We start from the raw sequence: 5537 nt of genomic DNA, 5'->3' as shown, positions 1-5537 counted from the left end.
CGCACAAACTCGTGCTTAATTGACGGACACCTTGTGTGCGTTAACCATCGTATTTCTGAGTGTACTTTGTGTTTGTTCATTTTACATGTAAACCATCTCGGACACATCTTGGAGTACTTTGATCGCACTATGACTTCCGACTACAAGTCCGTACATGACTATCGTTTCCATGGTGATGAGGTTTTTTACCCGAGGACGAATCATTCCCAAGGGGAGAGGAGATGATACGGAATATCCTACACTCATCCCAATTAACGCTCCGTCTACTCCCGAAGCTCCAAGTGCCATTGGATATAAGGTGAACTCGCTCCTAAGTGCTTAGTATTTTAATTCACTCGATACATGGATGCTACCTCAAGTACATACCTTGTGAATAATCAGGTGCATCCGAGTCAACCATGGCGACACTTGGAGTGGAGGACAAGCCACCATAGATGCGGAGAAAGAAGTGCCTCAAGTGGAGTCGCCGTGGATCTAGAGAGGTTGTACATCCGGCCGAAGCGTGGACATCTATTGCAACCAAGTCCAAGCCAGAATCCAGGGAGCAGTGCTTGATGGAGCTACAACAGTCGGGAATCTAGCCAAGCCCTAGATATCTGACTCGTCGGATATCCGGCCACGTTTCCAGACATGTCACCCGTGGAAACCAAAACTGCGGCTCTCCGACCATACCAGGTCGGACATCTCGGCAAAGACCCGGAGATCTGGCGCCCCGCGAACGACGGGACATTCCGCGCTTAGCCCGGACATCCGACGCTTGCCCACATGCAGCCCATGGGAGAAGGTGATGAGGACATGACTACCTTGGATATTATCACAATCATTGCATATGCGTATTTATTTGAGGTGATTTCTAAGAAAAGTCATGCAATAATTTATTTATGTTATCCGGAACAAAAATAATTCAACTGTTTTTATTTTGTGCCTAAATGCAGAATGGCCGAACACTTGTATGAACCACGTGTGATGACAAGGGAAGAGGAAATGGTTGGGTGATATTCAAGAGGTCCTTTCATGTCAAAGGAAATAATTAGTTGCTGTTCAAGAAGTTCTCTCACGTCACTTTTAGCCCAAGAGAAGATAGAGTCCACATGTCTCACGTTGTGGACTCAGATTCATACTACACAAACATGCCTGTACAAACATGCCAAGAACTTTTACATCTGGACTCCGCATTGGGTGATTCTTTTTGGGCTGCAAAGTAGATTTTATGTGCTTTCTACCTCACTTGGAATCACCTTCAAATTCGTCCGGAGCATGGATATATCGACCAAACAATATGATGTTGCACCAGAATCCGAGTCAAACAAGAAGTCCAAAGGTGTTGTATCACCTCCGCTTGGGCCCATAGGCCTTGTACGACCTAGGGTTAGTTTTAGGCTGCCTTGGGATGTCCTCCCACCTCCTTGGCCGCCACCCCTTCCTCCTATATAAGTAGATCAACCTAGTAGTTTTTTTGGGTGGGATTTGTTTAGTTAAAAGTTAGCCATTGCATCTTCGTGTACTTCGTTTGTGTCCAACGACCAAACTAAGACCGCTTTCGGATCCCCGCCCTTATCAATACTTCCTCTATATTCGCAATATTCAGATTGCAATATCATATTCTTGCTTGTTCTTCGATTGCTTGCACGAAATAGACCTTCGTGGTCAGGTTGATCGTGCTCCGGCGTGGTCAATAACCTATTGGAGATTGGTTTAGCGATTGCTAAGGCGCAATGTCGTGCACGTTTGTAGTTGGATCGTCAAAGTCGTCTCCACCAAATCGATATTTATCATCTCACAGAAAGATTGGGACACCCTCCCCTCTATCACAAGGGCCCATGTATCTCTATCTCACTTCGCATCTTGCCTTGTACTATAAATTGACATTGCCCTCCTCCTCCTAGGGTTAGCAATGTCATAGATTAGTTGGGTATCTTAGGGTCATCACCATGTCAAGACCACCTTTTGTCAAGGGACACATGAGAAATACACTTCATACATATAAAGGTTAATCATCTCCTTTACACGCGTCTACTTGTGCCCTTCGAGGATGGTATACTACATGACCCCTCTCTCGTGTGCATGCATGGGTGTGAGCAGAGATAACAATCATTGAGGGGGAGTCCAAGCTCAAGAGTAGGACCGCACAATTCGCAAGGGAAGCTTGGAAGTGGATACAAAACTAGACGAAGCCATGGAGGTTTACATCGGCCGGACGACAGACAACGTCCAAATGTCCGACACCTCCCAACGTGTGGATCTCTCAGCCCCTCTAGTATTCTCGCGCTTCCAAGCCAGAACTAAATCTATGGAAGTCCAGAGGCCTCTGGACAACCGTGCCCCGAACGTCCGATACGCTCCCGAAATCCAGGGCATTCACACTCGAGCCAAATCCTTAGAAGATCGGGCAGCTCTGAATGTCTGGCCTTCCATGAGCCTCCGGACGACCGACAACTTTTAGACGTCCGGAACCTGTCTGCACACAAGAACTCGAGCCTTGGCCCACATACCCCTCTCTCTTGGCTTAGAATATATATACTCTTCCCCACCTCCTTTCTATTGTTTTCCATGGTTAATATCATAGATTAGTTGAGCATTGCTACTTCCACTACGTCTCCCATGGAGATGATGCCTCCATGTGAGAAGACCCCATAGTGGATGTCAAGGCCCCTTGTTAGGGGAAATCCTTGTTGGGGAACGTTGCATGGGAAACAAAAAATTTCCTACATACACCCAAGATCTATATATGTAGATGTATAGCTATGAGAATAGGAGTGCATCTAAATACACTTCTAGGTTGCTAAATGAAAGTGTTAAGAAACATGATTGACGTAGTCGAATGTCTTTGGGATCCAATCATTATCCGTCCCGATCCAGCACTGAACGGATGGCACCTCTGCATTTCGCACACGTACGGATCGATGATGTCTCCACCTCCTCAATCTAGTGAGCGTAGGTGGAATAGTAGATGAGTTATCTCATAGTACGACGACATGGTGTCGGTGGTCGTGGTGCGATCTCGGCAGGGCTTCGCCAAGCGCTGCCACGATGCAATGAGAGAGAAAATGATGTAGAGAGAGAGGGTGCCGCCAAGGATTAGTGTGTTGGCTTACTCCGTCTCCTCTCATCTATATAGAGGGAGAGGTGGAGGAGGCCGGGCCTAGGGTTTCCCTTAGGGTGTGGGTGGTGGCCAGGGGGGTGACTTGGCCCCCAAGGAAAGGGTGTGGCGGCCACCCTTGGGCCGGCCCTAGCACTTGGGCGCATGTGCCTTAAGTGGGAGGGGAGACCATCCCACCAGGGGCTTGTGCGCCTCTTCTCTCAGCCCATGGGGCTCTCACGGGGCAGGTGGACCCTCCTGGTAGCCCCTAGAAACACTTCCGCAACTCCGTCACAAAACGAGTAAGTCACGAAACCTTTTTGAAACTCAAATATGAACTTCCCATATGTCAATCATTGCATCCTAAACAGTCCAAAGCTCCTCTCATGTCCAGGATCTCATATGTGACTACAAACAACCTTCGGTTACCAACATACATAACTAAACAATACTATCTCGTCATCGAACATTAAGCGTGCGTACCCTGCGGGTTGAGAACTACATAGACATGACCGAGACACCTCTATGGTCAATATCCAATACCGGGACCTGGATACCCATATTTCTTCCTACATATTCCATGAGGATCTTCATTAGTCGAACCACAATGCCAAGCTTTCAATCAATCTATATGCAGTTCCCTATATCCAGCAGTATGTTACACTACAAGAATAAGCTTCTTTGTCGTCCGCCATAACATACGGCAAAGAGGACCCCACCAACGACAAAGCTCTTTGCCATCAGCCTCCTGTCAGCAAAGATTCTGCGTCAGCTTACGACGGCATTGTAGCTTCTTTGCCGTCAGCCTTCCCTAAGTGGACGGCAAATCTCTTTCCCGTCAGTATCTGGCATCGAGTAATCGGCAAAGAATTTGAGACGGCAGCCGACAGGCGACGCCTCCGTTAGGGCTAACGAAGGCTTTGTCGTCTACTTGCCCTGTATCCTTTGCCGTCTGCTTCCCCGTAGCCTTTGCCATCTGCTTCCCCCTAGTCTTTGTCGTCTTCTTCCCCCATAACAGCCCAACCGTTTTTCTTCTCTTTGTCGCCAGCCTCCCCGGGTAGCAGACGACAAAGAAGCTATATGACCAGCTTGTACTGCCCCCCAGGGTGCACAGCCTGGTGCCATGTGGCACCTTTGTCGTCGGCCAGGTGAGGGCAAAGCTCTTTGCCATCAGCTGGCAGACGGCAAAGAGCCCATATAGCTCATCAATGTACATCAATGTACATATATGTACATCAATGTACATCAATGTACACATATATGATATACATATAAAGTTCATCAATGTACATCCCACATATCGAAAGAACCAACATACAAAGTTTTACACTGTTCATCCATAGATACATATACATATAGTTCGACATTGTTCATCAACTGAAATTAAAACTAGAACTAATAAGGCACTCCATGAATACCAGCTTCCATGCATGTAGTACATCCAATCTGCAAAAATGTAAATAAAAAAGTCAGAAGAAGAACAACATATGATATTTTAGAGGAAAACAAGCTAAGAATATAATATTCATTAGCTAACCAAGGTTCTTATGCCATTTTAATCTTATTATGTCATTTTCGAGCTAAATGGGCTAGTTATGTCATTGGTGGGGAAAATAAGGTAAGGAGAATATGAAAGAGGAGAAGAAATAGGAGGAGGAGGAGAAGAAGAAGAAATCAAGAATAAGGAGAAGGAGGAGGAGGAGAAGAAGAAGAGAAAAATAAGGAGAAAAATACGGAGAAGAAGGAGAGAAGAAGCAGAATAAGAAGGAGAAGAAGGAGGGAGAAGAAGGAGGAGGGAAGAAGCAGAAGAAGGAGAAGAAGGAGGGCTCCTTCTCCTGCTCCTCCTTCTTCTTCTGTTCTTCTTCTTCTTTTTTTCCTTCTTTTCATTTTTCCTATTTCTTCTTCTCTTCTCCCCTTGTTGGAGCTAAATTATCTAATTATGTCTTTTTGGAGCAATGCGGGCTAATTATGTCATTTTAGAGGAAAACAAGCTAAGAATATAATATTCATGAGATAACCAAGGTTTTTATGCCATTTTGAGCTTATTATGTCATTTTGGAGGATAATTAACTAAGTTGTGAGCTAACCAAGGTTCTTATGACGTTTTTACCTAACTAAGCTAACTATGTCATTTTGGAGGATAATTAGCTAAGTATGTCTTTGTTGGTGAAGATAAGCTATGTAGAAGAAGAAAGAGAAGTAGTAAGAAGAGAAGAAGAAGGAGAAGGAGGAGAAGGAGAAGGCGGAGGAGGAGAATGAGAAGGAGGAGGAGCATAAGAAGAAGAGAATAAGAAGGAGAAGAAGAAGGAGAAGAAGGAGGAGAGAAGAAGGAGAAGAAGAAGGAGAAGAAGGAGGGAGAAGAAGAAGGAGGAGAGAAGAAGCAGAATAAGGAGAAGAAGGAGGGATCCTTCTCGTGCTCCTCCTTCTCCTTCTTCTTCTTTTCTTCTTCTATTCTTCT

The sequence above is a fragment of the Hordeum vulgare genome, chromosome 6H (assembly GCF_904849725.1).
Source record: "Hordeum vulgare subsp. vulgare chromosome 6H, MorexV3_pseudomolecules_assembly, whole genome shotgun sequence".
Lineage (NCBI taxonomy): Eukaryota > Viridiplantae > Streptophyta > Magnoliopsida > Poales > Poaceae > Hordeum > Hordeum vulgare.
The sequence above is the reverse complement of the archived record's forward strand: the minus strand, read 5'-3'. Positions refer to the sequence as shown.